The sequence below is a fragment of the Melozone crissalis genome, unplaced genomic scaffold, assembly GCF_028551555.1.
Source record: "Melozone crissalis strain CALT ecotype California unplaced genomic scaffold, PUWL_Pcris_2 ptg000159l_1, whole genome shotgun sequence".
Lineage (NCBI taxonomy): Eukaryota > Metazoa > Chordata > Aves > Passeriformes > Passerellidae > Melozone > Melozone crissalis.
Window position 1 is genome coordinate 373,906 of NW_026535930.1, and position 16,180 is coordinate 390,085.

Below are 16,180 nucleotides of genomic sequence, written 5' to 3' on the forward strand. Positions count from 1 at the left end.
GAGCGCCTGCACGGCCGCTGCGGCTCCCTGCCTGGGCACACGGAGCGGCTCCCGGCACAGAGGGCAGCGCCGAGAAGCCTCGGTCCCGGAGCAGGCAGGATGCGCCGCTTTGTGCCCGCACTCGGCGCCTGCAGCGCTTGGGGCTCTGAGGCACGTTCAAGTTCATGCCGTGCCAGCCCCGAGCTGGGCACGGACACCTCCCGCCCGAGCAGCGGCCCCGAGCCCGGTGCCGCACGGCCGGGAACGGTCCCGGGCACGGAGCAGCCGCCTCCGTCCTAGCGAGAGCAGCCGCGATGAGCCATCGCTGCCGCGGCACCGACTCCATCCCGGCCATCCGGGCAAGGAGGAGAGCGCGGGCAGCCGCTCCCTCGTCGATCCCAGCGCAGGGGGACACGGGGGAAGCCGGCACCAGGAACTCGCCAGAATCCCCCGGCCCTCACCGCGGCCCCCTCCGCCCGCAGCGAGCCCCGAGCTGGGGCAGCACCGACCGCGGTCCCACCTGGGCTGGAGCCGCCTCCGAGCTCCGCCGCCGCCTCGCCGGGCTCCGGGTGCCGCCACCGCTCCCATCCCGGCCAGACACAGCGGATACGGCCGGTGCCGCCGCAGATTTGGACCGATTTGATCAATCAAATGAGGGGGGGGATCGCGGCCAATCGTGGCGCGGCCGTTTTGCTCCCCGACCCCGCCCCGGCCCCTCTCCCCAGCGCTCCCCGCTGCATTTTCCAGGATCGGTTCCTTCACCTTTCTGGCGACTCCCGTCGCTAATGACCCGGATATGGGGACCTGAACACTTTGGCTCGGCTGAGCGCATTGGAAAATCCGGGGACTGCCCCGCATCATCCTGAGCCCACGCTAGGTCCCCGCTCGGCTTTTCCCTCGCTGCCGCCGCCGCTTTCCCCCCTCCCGAGGCTCGGCTTTGCCCGGCGCCTCCGCTTGGCCCCGGCCGAACTCACTGCCCCCCGTGGCTCCCCAGCCCTGCGGCGGGGCGAACCCCCGGCATTTGCCGAAGGGCTCTGACTGCCCTGGGTACTGAAGCCTCATAGATCGTGTTCTAGAATGCCTTAAAAATGTGTTGAAATGGTTTTTTAAAGTTAATCTTGAATTTTTCGTGAATTCTGATTTCTCTGACAATTGTTACTGGAGATATTCAAAGCGGTGAATGCAGTGCCTCGTTATTATTATCATGTCCAGCACAACACAATCGAATTTCTTTAACAGAAATACTGATAACACTTACCATATGCTATTACACTAACTACAATCTCGAGAAGTTCATGGTTTGTTGCACAATTTTCAAATTCTACATTGTTGTTTCTTTCGGTACAATTCCACTTTAAAAAGTCTTACTAAAAATATGATTCCTTAAAATTTGTGGCTACCATGAGTTTTCCTCGATCTTAAACTACATAGGGTCAAAGTATTTGTCACACTTTTCTAGTCCCTACAGTAAATCCATCAGGCCACTATTTCAGCCATGCTTGGTTCACATTTTCAGCACTTTTTGATATTAATAGCATCAGACTAAGTTACACATTGTAGTACCCAGAACTTTTAAGGATATTGATTGTTACTTCAGGTCTGTTTTATTTGAATTTGATTTTAGTGTTGGTAAGATTAGGCAAAGCTATGTCTGAGTAATGTTAAACTATGTTTTAACTCTATTGAGTTAATTTTGTTAAGAGTCATTTATGTTGAGGTGGATTGCCATCAGGTTTGAGTGTTGCTGAGTTTGGATGAGATCAAGTTTCAGTCTCCTTCATTTTAAGCCATTTCATGTTCTATTCCAGTTTTATTAAGATGAGCTTTTATTCGGTATTATAGATGTAACCTAAATTCTCTTAAGTGTACCTCTAATGCCACTGCGGTGACATTGAATTACATTGCAATTAATTTTAGGCCCTAAGTTAATTTTGTTTAAATATTTTTGTTCACATTGCAAGATGTGGTTATTTCCTTCTAGAGATAAGACAGATCGCACTGAAACAGCTGTGATGAAACACTGATAAACACCTGCCTTTGGATAGAAGAAGATACAGTTTGTTGGGCCCTTGAACCTCTCACAGGTTGCACAGGTGTCAGTGCTGCACTGCCTGACAGGATCATTGATTGTTATCTCTTCTGGTTTATCTTCCACAGATAACACAGGAGAGTGGGTGGTTGTTCCACATTATGTCTGTTATCCATTGTAAGCTGTTCAGTGTTTCATTGCTATGGATACAGGAATGCTGGAAGAATATTGTCTCCAATTCCTGAGACAGTCACTGCTGATAGATTGGTTCCATCATGTGAATTCACTCATTTTTATAACAGGAATTATTCATAAGACACCATTACCTTATTTATAGCTAGCATTTCATTAACTTTGACATATCTTTGTGTGACTATCCACAAGACATGGTGTCACTTTGGGATCTCTCTGTTTTGTTCTGCAGCTGCAGCTGCATCTCTTTGAACAGGCTGTCTGCAGCCGTTCCCTGCACTGCCTGCTCAGCCTTCAGTCCCTTCTCTTGTTCCAGCAGGGTTGCTGTGCCTTGACCCAGGGCTGTCTCATGATTTTCCTGTGTTTTCAGAGTTCCAGGATGAGATCTCTGGGCTCGGTCAAACGCCTCATCTGAACTGAGGTCCTGTGGTCTTTCCTGACCCTTTTGTGACACATCCTCATGGGACAGGGCTGTGACCTGCTGAGGGCAAGGCTGCTCCTGCTCTGTGGGAATCACACACAGCCCCAGTTATTCTCACAGGAGCACTCCAGCAGTTTGCTGTGTTGGGGCATCTCATAGCTGCTATTCTTGAGAGATTTGTTTTTGAGGTATGTGAGGGAGACCCTCCCAATGAGGGTCTGGGCTCTAGACAGGCCCTGGCTCTACCTGGTCAGAAAACTGGCAAGAAACCCAGATATTTTCTGCCTCAAAACTATATTCAAGTCCCTTGGCCTTGGCAATTTGACCCTATACCTATAGGGCAGCTGGATCAAAATCAATTAAATTTAAACCTAAGATGCTGCGAATTGAGGTACAGCTCCCTAAAAGCAGAGATGACGTCACTATCCCCGTAGATTAATTAAATTGGAATACATTAAATAGAACAAGAGTAAACGAGCCGAGTAAGTCAGGACTGACCCAACTCTTGGGTCAGGGGATAAGAGCCGGTTGCAGGGATTTAATTGCGTTCCGTCACACCGGTGCTCAGGAATGCCGGGAATGCCGGGAACCATCTCCCGTCGGGGACAGGGGGTGACCGGGCCGTCCCGGGGCCCTGCTCGGTGCTGGGGGCAGCGCGGGCGGCAGGCCCGGGAGCGGGGCCGGGGGATCACGACCGGGACCGCGCTGGGGCTCGGGGCCGCGCCGGGCACCGGGGCAGCGGCGGCCACTCACGGCTGCAGCGGTTTCCGCGCGTATCGCGATATCACCCTCAGCGCCGCCGCCCCGCCGCCGCCATCGCGCCGCTCCTGCCCGGGGGCGGAGCGCTTTGGGCCCCGGCGCGATGGAGGCGCTGCGGCGGCCGGCGCTGCCCGAGGACGCGGTGCGCTACCGCCTGTTCGCGGCGGCGGCGGGCCCGGGCGGCGAGGCGCTGCTGCGGCGCTGCGTTGAGCTGGCCCTGGTGCGCTTGGCCCCGCTCCTGGCCGCCTGCGTGTGGCAGCGGCAGCCGTTCCGCCTGCGCTACGTGCCGGGCCGCGGTGAGCCGGGAGGGGGCCGGGAGGCGCGGCAGGAGGAGCGCCCGGAGCGGAGGGACTGGGAGGGGCACCCGGCGGCCGGGAACCGGGAGCCAGTGAGGGGGAACCGGCGGCCGGGAACCGGGAGAGTGTGAGGGAAAAGCGGGGGGGTAGAAGGGGAACCCGGCGCCCGGAATCGAGTAGCCTGTGAGGGGGAACCCGGGAGCGTGTTAAGGGAATCAGGCGGCCAGGAACCGGGAGTGTGAGGGGAAACCGGAGGGGTGTGAGGGGAACCCGGCGGCCGGAATCGAGGAGCGTCTGAGAGGGAACCGGTGGGGAGATCGTTTGAAGGGGATCCGGCGGCCGGGAACCGGGAGCTTGTGAGGAGGAGGCGGGAGAGTGTGAAGGACACCTGGCGGCCGAGAACCTGGATCTTTTGAGGAAAATCTGGCGGCAGGGAACCGGCAGCGTGTGAGGGGGAGTTGAGCCCTGTGAGGACGACCCGGTGGCCGGGAACTGAGGGCGTGTGAGGGGAAACCGGGATAGTTTGACGGCAATCTGGCGGCCGGGAACCGGGAGAGTTTGAGGGGCACCCGGCGGTTGAGAACCGGGATCTTTTGAGGAGACTCCGGCAGCCGGGAACAGGCAGTGTGTGAGGACAACTGGGCCGTGTGAGGGGGTCTCGGGGGCCAGAAACCAGAAGCGTGTGAGAGGGACCCGGCGGCTTCCCCGACTCTCGGTATCACAGCACGGGTTAGCCCGGTGAGGCATCTGGTGCCACCTCCCTGGTGCAGCGGGGCCATCCCCGAGCACAGGACACAAGATTGTGTCAGCAGGGTCTGGGATATCCGCAGTGAGGGAGACTCCGCAGCCCGTGTGGACAATCTGTTGCTGGGCACGGCGTTGCTGAGCCGCCTCTCCTCTCTGTGCCCGGTGCAGGCGAGATCCCGGCGCACTTGGGCGGCACCGCGGTGTTCGGGGATAAGGTGGAGGATGAGTGGTTCATTGTGTAGCTGCTGCGGGAGATGAGCAGGGAGTTCGCGGGGCTGGCAGCCAGGTAAGGCGGGTGCTGCTGAGCTGCTTTAGTGGGAGGGCTGCCAAGGGGCAGTGCCTGTGCTCTGAAGGTCCTGTCTTAGCATTGCCCATCCTTGGAGGTGTTTCCCCATCCCAGACACGTTGGAAGTGTCCAAGGGCAGGTTGGATGGGGCTTGGAGCAGCCTGGGCTAGTGGAAGGTGTGCCTGGCTGTGGCAAGGGTGTTGGAAGGAGGTGTTGATCTTTAAGGTCCCTTCTAACCTAAGCCTTTCTATGAGTTTATGAATATTAAAAAAACCCCAGCAGACATGGATTCAGAAGTGTCCCTGAGGGTAGGGAATGCTCAGGGCTGGAGTGTTGCTGTTTCTGTAAGGACACAGGCTTTGTCTGGTCCAGGTGAAATAATGAGCAGACACCTTCACACGAATATGGATGGCTGCTAATGGAATGAATTAAAATGGACATAATTTATTTGGTCATTAGCAAAAAATTGTTTAATTATTTTCCCCTACTCCAAGATTCTTACAAGGGCTGAAACAGAAGACCAAAATAGATTGCAAGTGAGTACCTGGACTGTCAGGCTCATACTTTTCTTTTGTTTGAGGGAACAGACAGAGTGAGGGAGTTGAGAAGGTTGCATTCAGGGCTTTTCTTAGCATCAGGAACCAGCAGAGGTCGCATGTGATACCTGAAATGCTGCTTTTTAGTTCCTGTGATGTTCTGAAGCAGTTAGGATATCCTGGTTCTCCTAAAGCACTTCTCTAGTTGAAAAGAAACGTGGTTTTTTTGTTGTTAAGGAAACAAGATGTATTTGATAAACGTGTTACAGTTCAAATGGGGATTTTCCAGAATATTAAGGATTTTTCCTAATGTATTTAGAATGACAAAAGTTTATATTTGCTTGGGGATTTCAGGTTGGAACAAACATTGTATAGCCTGAAAAGCAATTTATCAGAAAAATCTTTCTATGATGTATTTTGAATGCAGTCTCAGGCACTGCCTGTAATATGGGTGCCTCCAAAGCCAGTCTGGTGACCTGGAGGGAGTTTGCTGGCTGTCCCCAGCCCAGTCCCGCTGCAGGGAGTGTTTGTTTCTGCTGTGGCTGTTGCAGGTGACTTTCACTCGGTGTTTATATGCACAGCTGGTGCAGCAGCAGTTTGTTCCAGACAGACGCAGTGGATACACCCTGCCCGCCCCAGCTCATCCTCAGTACGGAGCCTGCGAGCTGGGCATGAAGCTGGTAATGATTGCTGGGGCATTTTGGCCTTGGTTCATGCATGCCCAGGGAATGGGTCCTTGTCTGGAGGTTGCCTGCTTGTCCAGAGAAATGTGAGCAAAGTCTGTCACACCTTGAGAACCTCTTGTTGTTGCATCTTTTATCTGCAGGCTCATGGCTTTGAAATGTTGTGCTCCAAGAGCAGTAAAGTGGCTCCTGATGCCAAGAGAAACGTGTTAAGCGGTCCTCTGTGGGAGAGATTCCTCAGGAGCTTGAAGGAGAAGGATTATTTCAAGGTCTGTGAGTATTTCAGAGTTTTTAACATTGCAGGGAAAATACATTTTAACCCTTGAACTTGTGTGAGGAGCTTGAATCCATATCTCTGTGTGAAATGAACTAATGTGTTTAAAGGGGACATGTGCAGCTTGTTTCCCTTTGAAAGTAATTTATTTTGGAAATTAAAAAGGAAAAAGCAAGATGTGGGGATTGATTAATTCATCTAAAGCAAGGGGAGAAATACACTTGAGTGAAGAAAACCCCCATATGTGATTGTGTGAGGTGTGACTGATTTCACTGGTTTACATTTCATTTCCACCCCTCTAGAATTCAATATTCTTCAAGATCCATACATAACACCATCGACCTATCTGGGCCCATGCAAGTGTAATTTTTATGTGTGTGTGGTTTTTGTGACTTCTGGGGGTTTTGGTGAGGTTGTCTGGTTTATTTTTTTGTTTCTTTTTTTAAGATGCCTTTCACTACTTTTTTGATGTTAATAAATGGGACATAAATTGACTACTTGTTTCAAGGTTATCAAATTGGACAACACTATTGAGATTCTTAGCTCCATATCCTTTAATAAACTTCAAATACAGGAATGCCCTTTGCAGTATTGAGTTCCAAGTGTAGATGGCCAAGAGGTTTTAGTTGTTTTGGTTCTCTCAGCATTCCTGTGTGACCAACAGTCACCCTTAGAAAGCCTGACTGGGAAGAGGAAGGGGAGGGAGAATTGTTCGGGTTCATGCCTGTGACTTGCATTTAACAGGGAGAAATGGAAGGATCAGCCAAGTACCTGGAACTGTTGCACATGGCAGAAGATCACTTCCAGCAATCTGTTGCAGTGCCAGAAAGGTGAGAGCTACTTGAAATTCATGAGTGTCATATATCCTACAAATCCTGTAAGTGACCTTTGAAATGCTTGTTACAAACACCTGAACTCTTTTCTCCACTGCACATTGAACATGGGAGCTGTGGCCAGGACATACAAGTACTAATTCCTCTGGAATGCTCCACTGGGAGAAGTTCTGGCTTGAGTAACTCTTTTATCTTGGTTATGTGAAATGCTGAGCTCTTCCAAGTGGATTCCAAGTGGTGACTGTAAATCAATTTTTGCTTGGTTGTCTGTAGAAAGTGTAGAAAAGTTTCATTGAAAAGCAGTCCCAGTGAATAATGAATACAGGGTAATCTGTCTCCTTTTCTCAAGGGGCTGGCTGTGGATTTCTCTGGATGATCAAATCCAAAAAGTAAATCACTGCAAAAATATCTGAGACTTTGCCAGCCCATAATATCTTGACTGTTATTTTTTTGAGTTTCCAGTCTCTGCTGGTTGTGATCAGGTAATCTTAATATTTACCAAGGCAAATGAAATGTGAAGGAAAGGAGCCATGACCAATGGGCTTTGGAGCCATCAGCTGGGAATTGCAGGGACTGACTGTGTCCTGTTTTGGCCAATGCTCTGTGTAGTGCTCTGGTACTTCCCCAGATTCATTTCCCTTTTTGATGTGCTTGCACAGAAGGAAAATGGAAGAATTCAAGTGAAAAGCTGAATGCAGAGCATGTGATCCCATTGAATCCATTTCTGTAAATTCAATGTTTTTCTTCTAGCTGTGATGAAGTGAGCCCCAGTGATGAAATCCTGACACTACTACAGACAACCCCCATTGATGTGAAGGAATTGGAGAGAGAAGCAGCTTGTCTTCCTGCAGAGGATGGTGAGCTGGATGGGGGAATTATTCCTATTACAGATGATTATTTGTGGGGGCAGAGGGGCAATGCTGACAGCTGTGAAGGGAGAGCCAATCCAGCCTTCCTTAAGACTAAACACTGGGTTGGCTCTCCCAGTTTAGAGTAAGCCTTTCTTCCTCCACTGAGTGGCCCAAGGCTTCTCAGTGACTAGAATGGTCTCTCTTAGTTTGAGCTCTGCAAAGCAGAGTTTGTAAGTAGTGACAAGAAATCTGCACTCAGTTCTTCTCATCCTCTCTCTGGCTTTGCTGTGTGTGACCCAGGACCAGCACAAGAGCTGAACTGCAGAACTGAGCTGCAGGATGGTTGCAGCCCTGTCAGTCAGCTGGTTGGGGCCTGTGAGCCAGCAGGCTTGTGCAGAGTAACAGATGTGTGCTGTGGTCTTTCAGATGACAGCTGGCTGGATATTACACCAGGTGCTCTGGATCAGATGCTGAAGGAGACAAGAAATGAGTCCCTTCCTTCCCCAAATGAGGAGGAGCAAAACTATGACTTGGAAACAGTTGCTGAGAGCATGAAGGCTTTTGTGTCCAAAGTCTCCACGCAGGAAGGAGCAGAAATGCCATGGTAGTAGCCCCTGGAGTTTGGCTCTGGTGTGGAATGTTGCACTGTGCTGCAGCCCTGTGGTTGGTTCTGTGATGCAGAGAATCAGAGTTTGAAGGTGCTGTGCTGAGCAGGGCCTGAAGCAAAGGCAGAGCAGTGAACCTGTACTTGCTTTAAATCAGCTTGGTGCCACTCTGGCACTGGTGCAGGTTCAAGTGCTGCAAGCTGAGCTGCTCTCTGTCCCTCAGTTGGATTTTGTGGTCTTCACAATTTTTCTCCTTTATTCAAAGAATTCTTCCACTGGTTGTTTGATGTCTAATGCACACAGGCTTCAAACTTCTGAGGACTTTTAAATTCAAACGTCCCAACTTCATTCCTGGCTTGAGAGAAATCAATATGGCTTGTGCCTGTGTCAGGCTTAGGCAAGCATAGAAGCTTCATTTCTTTAAAAATAATTTTAGATTTCAGGTCTCCTGATGAATCCCATGTTACCTTTGATGTGGATTCTTTTACAAAAGCCCTGGACAGAATTTTAGGTGAGATTGCTTCTTTCTTTGAAACAAATGCCAGCACCGACTTCTTTGCTGTTGTACTGACACAACATCATGTGCAGGGGCAGACTCAGAGGAGCTGGATTGTGATGATGTGGGTGAAGAGGAGGAGTTTGGTTTCTCAGCTGAGGATGATGAGGAGCTGGATGCTGGGAATGGAAGGCAGGAGCAGAAGGTGTCTCCTGAGGAGCTCGTGGGCAGTGTCAAGGCGTACATGAAGGAGATGGAGCGTGAGCTGGCACAGAGCAACGTTGGGAAAAGTTTCAGCAGCCCCAAGAGAGGGGTGAGTGTGCCTTGAGCTCTGATTTGCAGCAGTAATTTCCAAGCAGGAAATGTGCTGCAAGTGGCCATTGTGAGTGATGGGATTGGAACCTTCCCACGTGCAAGCAAAGTGTGCTGGACCTGCACCATCATACATTTTTTATAAACTAAAGCTTACCTAAGCTTGGAATTTGCCCATCTTTTCCAAGGCTTAGTTTTTTCTTTTCCCTGTTTTTAGTAGTAGGGCAAGAAGCTGCAGCTTCACTTGTGAGTTCCTGTAGCAGTTTTCTCCCATAGGAAGCTGAGCCAGGACTCAGCAACACTTTGTGTCCTTCTCTTGAAACCTAATCTGGGTAATGGACAGTGGTGATTTTCAGCTGGCATGAGCATTTGGTGTCTGAATTCCTGTCTGTCAGGACTCAGGAGTGTATTGGACTCTTTTGGCTGCAGAATTGCTGTTTCTTTTCTCCTGTGGTTTGCCCTTTTTTTTTCCCCCCTTAAATCTGCTCGTGCAATTTGATAAAGCTTTCTCTTTGTACTGTCTGCAGGCAAGTTCTGTTGGAGCAGCCCCATGTGAGAGTGCTGGCCCTGATTGTGGAGCTGAGGCTGCTGAGCTGGCAGCCCTGGCTGTGGACATGAACCTGGTGGCAAAGCTGCTCGAGTCCCACAGTGCCCAGGCTGGCCTGGCAGGACCCAGCTGGAACATTTGACAGAGCCTGGGGGTGAATTTACCTGAGAGCACAGAGCTCACTGGCAGCTGAGCAAGGCAGGGAGAGCCTTGGCACAAGACATGGCTGCTGGGGAGATGGAGCACAGACACAGGAGCAGGATGTGGGAGAAGAGGCCAAAGGTTTGAATTTGGAGCATTCTGTTCATTTTTGTGTCACTTCAGCAGAGTGAATTTACCTGCAGAAGCTTCTGTTTGCACACTGTCTTGGGTGGAAATGAGATTTTCCTAATGTTAGCACATTTTCAGAAATCTGGGAAATGATGTTGAATGCATGACTCAAATGAGGTTTTGTTTTATTACAACACCTCTCTTCCATTTTTTCATTCAGTGATCCAATTTGCCACATTTCTAAAATGTCCTTTTATCCATTGCTGAGTGGGGTCAATATCTGGGGAGCAGTTCTTGTTCTGAAAATGCTGCTGCCTTCAGGGGCAGGTGGGGAAATACCACATTGCAGGAAGAGTAATTGGACCAAATGTGTAAATATTGGCCAGCAGTATTTTTTAAATTTATTTCAATCAAAACAGAAATACATCTTGATTACTGAATTTTTTGAAGGTATGCATAACTTCCTCAGTGCAGTATCAGTTCTTGGAGTGAAAGTATTTTTGTAATTGTTCATTTCTGAATGAATTCCATTATTGCTGAATGTTGATATACAGCTACTGCTGGCATGATGGGAGCCCAGGCTGAGCAGTTTGGGGTTTTTTCAGTGAAAATGTGGCTGGACGGCACACAGCATGTTGCTTTCATGTGGAATGAACAATCTATTTTAAATATGAGAACTTAGGTTTCAACAAGTTAAATTTGATATAAAATACATAAAAATTCTTGATACACAGACAGCAACAGTGCAGTCCTGCTGGGTCCAAATCAGCTTCTTAATTTCTCTTTATTTCATTTTCATTCAGCAATTAATGAGTTGTCCTCCACTGTTGTTGTGTAATTTCCTTTGTCAGCAGTTCAGGGAGAGCACTGGCAGGTTGGACAGGGATTAGAGATGGACAGCAAGAGCTGGGAAGTGTGAAGAAGGTTCTGCTACATTTCAAGCAATTTGGACTGCTGAGAGGTGAGAGACTCAGACAAATCTGTGGTGGAAAAATGGGGTTAACAGGGGGTTTTTAATTGAGACAAGGCTAATGAGCATTTAGTGGTGGAAAACAGAGGTACTTGAACCTTGGGAAGGGTTGGTGTTTGACCAGGAATGGTAATTTACTCTGAAAATACATAAAATTCTCCACTGATGAGTAGCTAGATCAAGTTTAGATACTTTAAAACATAATTGAGTTGAAGAACATGATCACATTGAACTGCTGTGTGGCCAGTGCTATAGAAAAGGTCCAAATAGATGGAAGGACTCCCTTAGTGCATGAGCAGAACTCCTAAGCTGAGGTTCAGAACAAAGCTGCTCTTTTGCAAACACTCCAGCTGCTGTTGCTGCTTGAATAATCTGACTTTTCCATCAGTGGGGCTGGGATTTCTCTGGGGCTCTGCTCATCCCAACTCTTTCCATTTGTTCAGCAGCTTCCCAGGGGAGCCCTGCAAGGCTCTGGGAGTGCTCCCAGGAGAGTTTGCCATGGAAGAAGAAGCATTTCCATGCTGCCTCTTCCTCTGCTTTGAGGTAACACACGAGGCATCTCCACTTTTAATTCTGAGAGTGTTTTTAGTGAAGGAAGCCTGATGGAATTAATTAGGGCAGACAAGTGGTGTGTGGTTCCCTTTCAATGGATTTCTGTCCAAGTGTATTCTGGAGTTGTTTAACTGGTTAATTTTCCCTTATAGTCTGTGTTTCAACTGGGGGAATCCCCATTCACCTGCAATGTTGAGGGGATCAATGGAAAGAAACCCTGCCTTGGCCATTATTTCAGGGCTATCAATGGATGGGGAATCCCCATTCTCTTGCTGAAATAGATCAGGGAACGCCCTTTATGATGGGATTTTATAGGTCTAAAATGAGAACAAACCTTCAATTTTCATCATCTTTCAGTTTAAATTGACAAGGAATCTCTGTTGTGCCTTTTTTTTAGGGTTGAAATTGGTAGAAACCCCCACTGATTCCATTGAGGCATTTAAATTGAGGGGCCACAAAAGCTGGAAAAAATGAGGCATAAAAGGGCAGCAAAAAAAACAAGGTGGAAAAAATTGGTAGAAAAGGGGTGGAAAAGAAGGTATCAAAAAGAGGTGGCAAAAAAATGGAAGAAGAACAAAATGGAGGGGAAAAAAGGGGCAAAAATTGGGAAAAGAGGGCAGCAATAAAAATGGGGGGGAAGGGCAGAAAAACCAGGAAAAAAGGCACCAAAATGGGGGGCGAAATGGCAGCAGAAAAGGGGGGAAGAGTTAAAAATGTAGATGGCATAATGGTGAAAAGGTGGCATTTAGGAAGCAGGAAAGCTCTAGAAAGGTGAGGAGAAAAGGGTGCAAAACATGAGAGGAAAAAGGATGGGAAATAGGAGGGGAAAAGAGCAGGAGTCCCAGAGACACCCCCAGAGCTCAGGCCCCCCTCCCCAATCCCACAGACACCCTCAGGTACCCCCAAGAGAGCCCCTGCAAACCCCACAGACACCTGGGCCTGGATTCCTGCAGGAACATTCGGGAACAACTGGGCTCCTTGCAGTGGGATGGAAACAACGGCCAGGGCTGGGAATGTGTGCCTACTGTGCTGCCAGGCTGGGAATCAGCTGGGTGGGGCCGTGCCATGGCAAAGGCTCCTGAACAAGTGCCAGGTCTGTGGGCTGCAGCTGGAGCTGAGAAGCAAAGGGATTAGTCCAGGCAGGAGAACATCCCATCGTTGGGTACTGCTGCAAAGTGGGCATGTTTGGAACAGAGCCTCTCCTTCAGCAGCCCAACGCTGCCAGATGGAAATTGCCAAGGGCACGAGGCTGGGCAGTGAAGAGCAGAGCTGCTGTGAAGGTAAAGCTCAGTTCATTCAGAGAGATCACACAGGTCACCTGAGCACTGTTACAGGTAGGAAGCAGAAAATGAGAGATTTCCAGGAAAGCCTTTGTAGTTTGGTGGGGAAAAGGAGTCGTGATGCCCAATGGCTGCAGGGATGGTGATCCAAATGAGTTCTGAGCAGATTTCCTTTTTTTTTTTCAATTGGAGAGGGTTATTAACCTTAGCTGCTGTTGCAAGGCCAAACAGTTTTGGAATCTCTTCTAGTTTCATCTAGCTGTCCTCCATGCTGCATACTCACAGCAGCCATATTGAATTGTCATATAATGTGTGAATTTGCTTGTGTCCCTATCCCAAATGTCATCCTTCCTGGGTTTTCAGCTTCTTTTTAACATGCTAGTAAATCTTCTGCATCCCTCTGCAGTATTTCCATGGGTAAACCCACTGAAGAGCACAAGCTAAAGGATGCTACCTCCAACTGAGCACAGGGAGCAGTGGGAAAGGATGTTCTATCAGCATTTTCTGTCCCTGTGCTGATACTGTTCTCCCTGGGAGGGAGCTGGGAAATCCCTATTTCTGCTGCTGTGCTCTTCCTGATGTGTGTCACAGCTGATGCCAACCCCATTTTTCCAGTGTAATGATGATTCTGGATGTCTGAGTGTACCTGCTGGCCTTGGAAATGCCACTGATGGTTATTAAGGAGAAGGCAAGTCCCACCGTTTCCGTGTGGGAACAGAAACGTGTGGCCGTCCCTCAGTGCAGCTCTTTTGGTGACAGCGGTCAGTGGCCATTCCTGGTGCAGTTTTGTTATCATTTTTTCTTATACCATTCTATTTTATTCCCTTGACACTTCCCACCCTTTGCCATTCCTCACTTCTTACCCAGCACTGCCCCAATGGTCCCTGGGTGCAGCTCTTTTAGAGAACAGGGCCCGTCCCAACAGGCGGCTGCTGCAGCCAGGGCAGGGGCAGGGCAAGGGACATCACAGCGCTGGTGGTGCTTGGAGACTGTTGGCTTTTGCAGTTCAGGCAGATCAAATCAATCCCAATTGTAAGAGATTTCCACCATCTGCTACTTCTCCCCTCTTTTCCTGGATGGATTTGACAGCTCTTCCTTTCCTCCCACAGAGCTGGAAAGCAAAATGCCCACCTGTCCCATTTATTTGGCACCACTTTCTCCCTCCTCCTCTCTCTGCCAGCTCCAGCAAAGCCATTTCCCCCACTGGCACCAGCTGCCTCCTGTCCCTCGCTCCCATTTTGCCCACTCTGAACTCCTGGAGCCGCCTGCCCGCGGAGCCGCAGCCGCCGTGGGGCCGGGTAATGGTGCAGGGAATGCTGGCAGGGATTCTTGGGCTGGGCTGGGCCAGGCCAGGTGCCTGGGGCCAGAAAAGCGCTCTGAGGCTCTGCTGCTGCCCCTGGGCAGGCAACAGAACACAGCAGGAAAGGCTCGGGGCTCTCAAGAAAGGCAGCCAGAGATCTCTCACCCATCATGGGCATTGGAAGCCTGGAGTGGGGCCATTAATTTCCATTGAATGTATTATGAAAGAAATCACAACAAGAGAGTGAGTAGGCTGCCAAATCCTAAAAATGCACCTTCTCCACACTGTTCTCTCCTTCCTGGGCTTCACTTTATCCACAATTCCCTCCCTCTCTCCTCCCCACACAGTGACACAGAGGGATGGGGGTTACAGCCACATCATGTCACTGCATCCCCCTCAGGGAGACAAATCTGTCCTGCTCTGTTGTCATCACGGGGGTTCCATACTGTTGTCTCCTTATCGCAGATGTTTCACACTTTCTTGGTGTTTTCTCCTGGGTAGCTCCTCAGAGCACTGACTCTTCATTCTTCACAAAGTGGCCAACTGACTCCAGTTCCCTTCCCAACCTGCCAGCCCACTCTTTCATAGCACTCTTCTTCTCATTGGTTACAGCTGTGGCCTGTTAAAATCAGGCCTATTCCTAATATTTGCTAATTGCCCCATCTGCAACTCCTTAGGGGTAAGATTACTTTCTGGACCATCTTTATTTTCTTATATTCTATCCCCCTACACTGCTCCAGCCTGGGATTCCTCCCACAGGAGGACAGTCAGATCCTTTGTGACAGTGTCCTGGTTCAGGGCAAATTTGGGCTCCTCTAGGAAAGCAGATTCATTTGGCTCCTCCCTGCAACCAATCTGGGAGAAAATACCTCCTTGGAGAAAAGTGGAATAAAACTATTTATTAAACAATAAAACCCCTTGCTGCTCCAAAAGAGGTGACAAACTGAGAAAGTCCTCCTCCAGGTTGCAGTTCAGCTCACTGAGTCTCCCATCAGTCCCTCTGGTGCTGGAAATGTTGTGCCCCAGGCCCAGCCCGGCAGGCCCCAGGTGTGAGCTGCTGGTGCTCTTCTGGGTGTTCAGTCCAGAGCAGGTTCAAACAGGTCCGAAAAAAGGGGAAAAGGAAAAAAAACAGAGTCCAGGGAACTTCTTTGCCTCAGCTAGCTCAACTAACTAAAAGCCAAGGAGAGCTTGATCCTGTTGTCTGTCCATCTGCAGATAACACAGTCCAGGAGTAGGAATGTGGAGGAGTGAGAGCAGTGTCTGAAAACAATGCACACTTCTTCTCTCCCCTCTTCACTCTCTGGAAGACGTCTTAAAGAGGCAAAACTTATTATTCAGCATAAACAGAAGAAGACGATTTGGGCTGAAAGCATCATATAGTCAACTTGGACAGACAGACAGACCATTGCCCACAGTCAGGTGCCTGATGCCAATAGTGGGATTCCTCCTCAGCATGTGTCAGCGGTTCTTCCTCCTCTTCCAAAGACAGTTCACAAGTGCCACATTCAGACCAGTTGGTGATGATTTCCAAGAGGCCAGGAAGATTTGGATTTCCCATTGGAGCTTATTGTGTCATGAGGGCAATACCCTCACTGCAGGCAGCGTCGGTGGCAGGATGGATTGCAGAGACATTTCCTTTGCAGCCCCAGCCCAGCGCTGGCACTGGGGATGAAGAGGCACTGAGGTGACCCTGAGAGGAAGTGCAAGGCACAGGGCGCAGCTGAGGAAGGACAGCGCTGTGCTGGCCTCAGAGGTGAAGCTGGCACTGCCCAGTGTGCAGAAGACACTTTCTGCAGCCCCTGTTACAGGGGAGCTTGGGTCTTGCTGCAGAGATACGGCCGCTCATTGGAGCAGTTCTCACTCCTCAATCTCTTGTCAGCCAGGTACACGCACTGGGAACTGCCGAGGACAGGAACCCTGCAGGGAGGAGCAGAGGCAGCGCTGGCTGCCAGGGGAAGCCCT

At 49.8% G+C, this 16,180-nt stretch overlaps 1 pseudogene; it reads left to right on the plus strand.

Annotated features, from left to right (window-relative positions):
- The first annotated feature begins 3,483 nt into the window (after positions 1-3,483).
- On the plus strand, positions 3,484-9,988 carry LOC128948765 (protein ecdysoneless homolog; annotated as a pseudogene).
- The last annotated feature ends 6,192 nt before the right edge of the window (positions 9,989-16,180 follow it).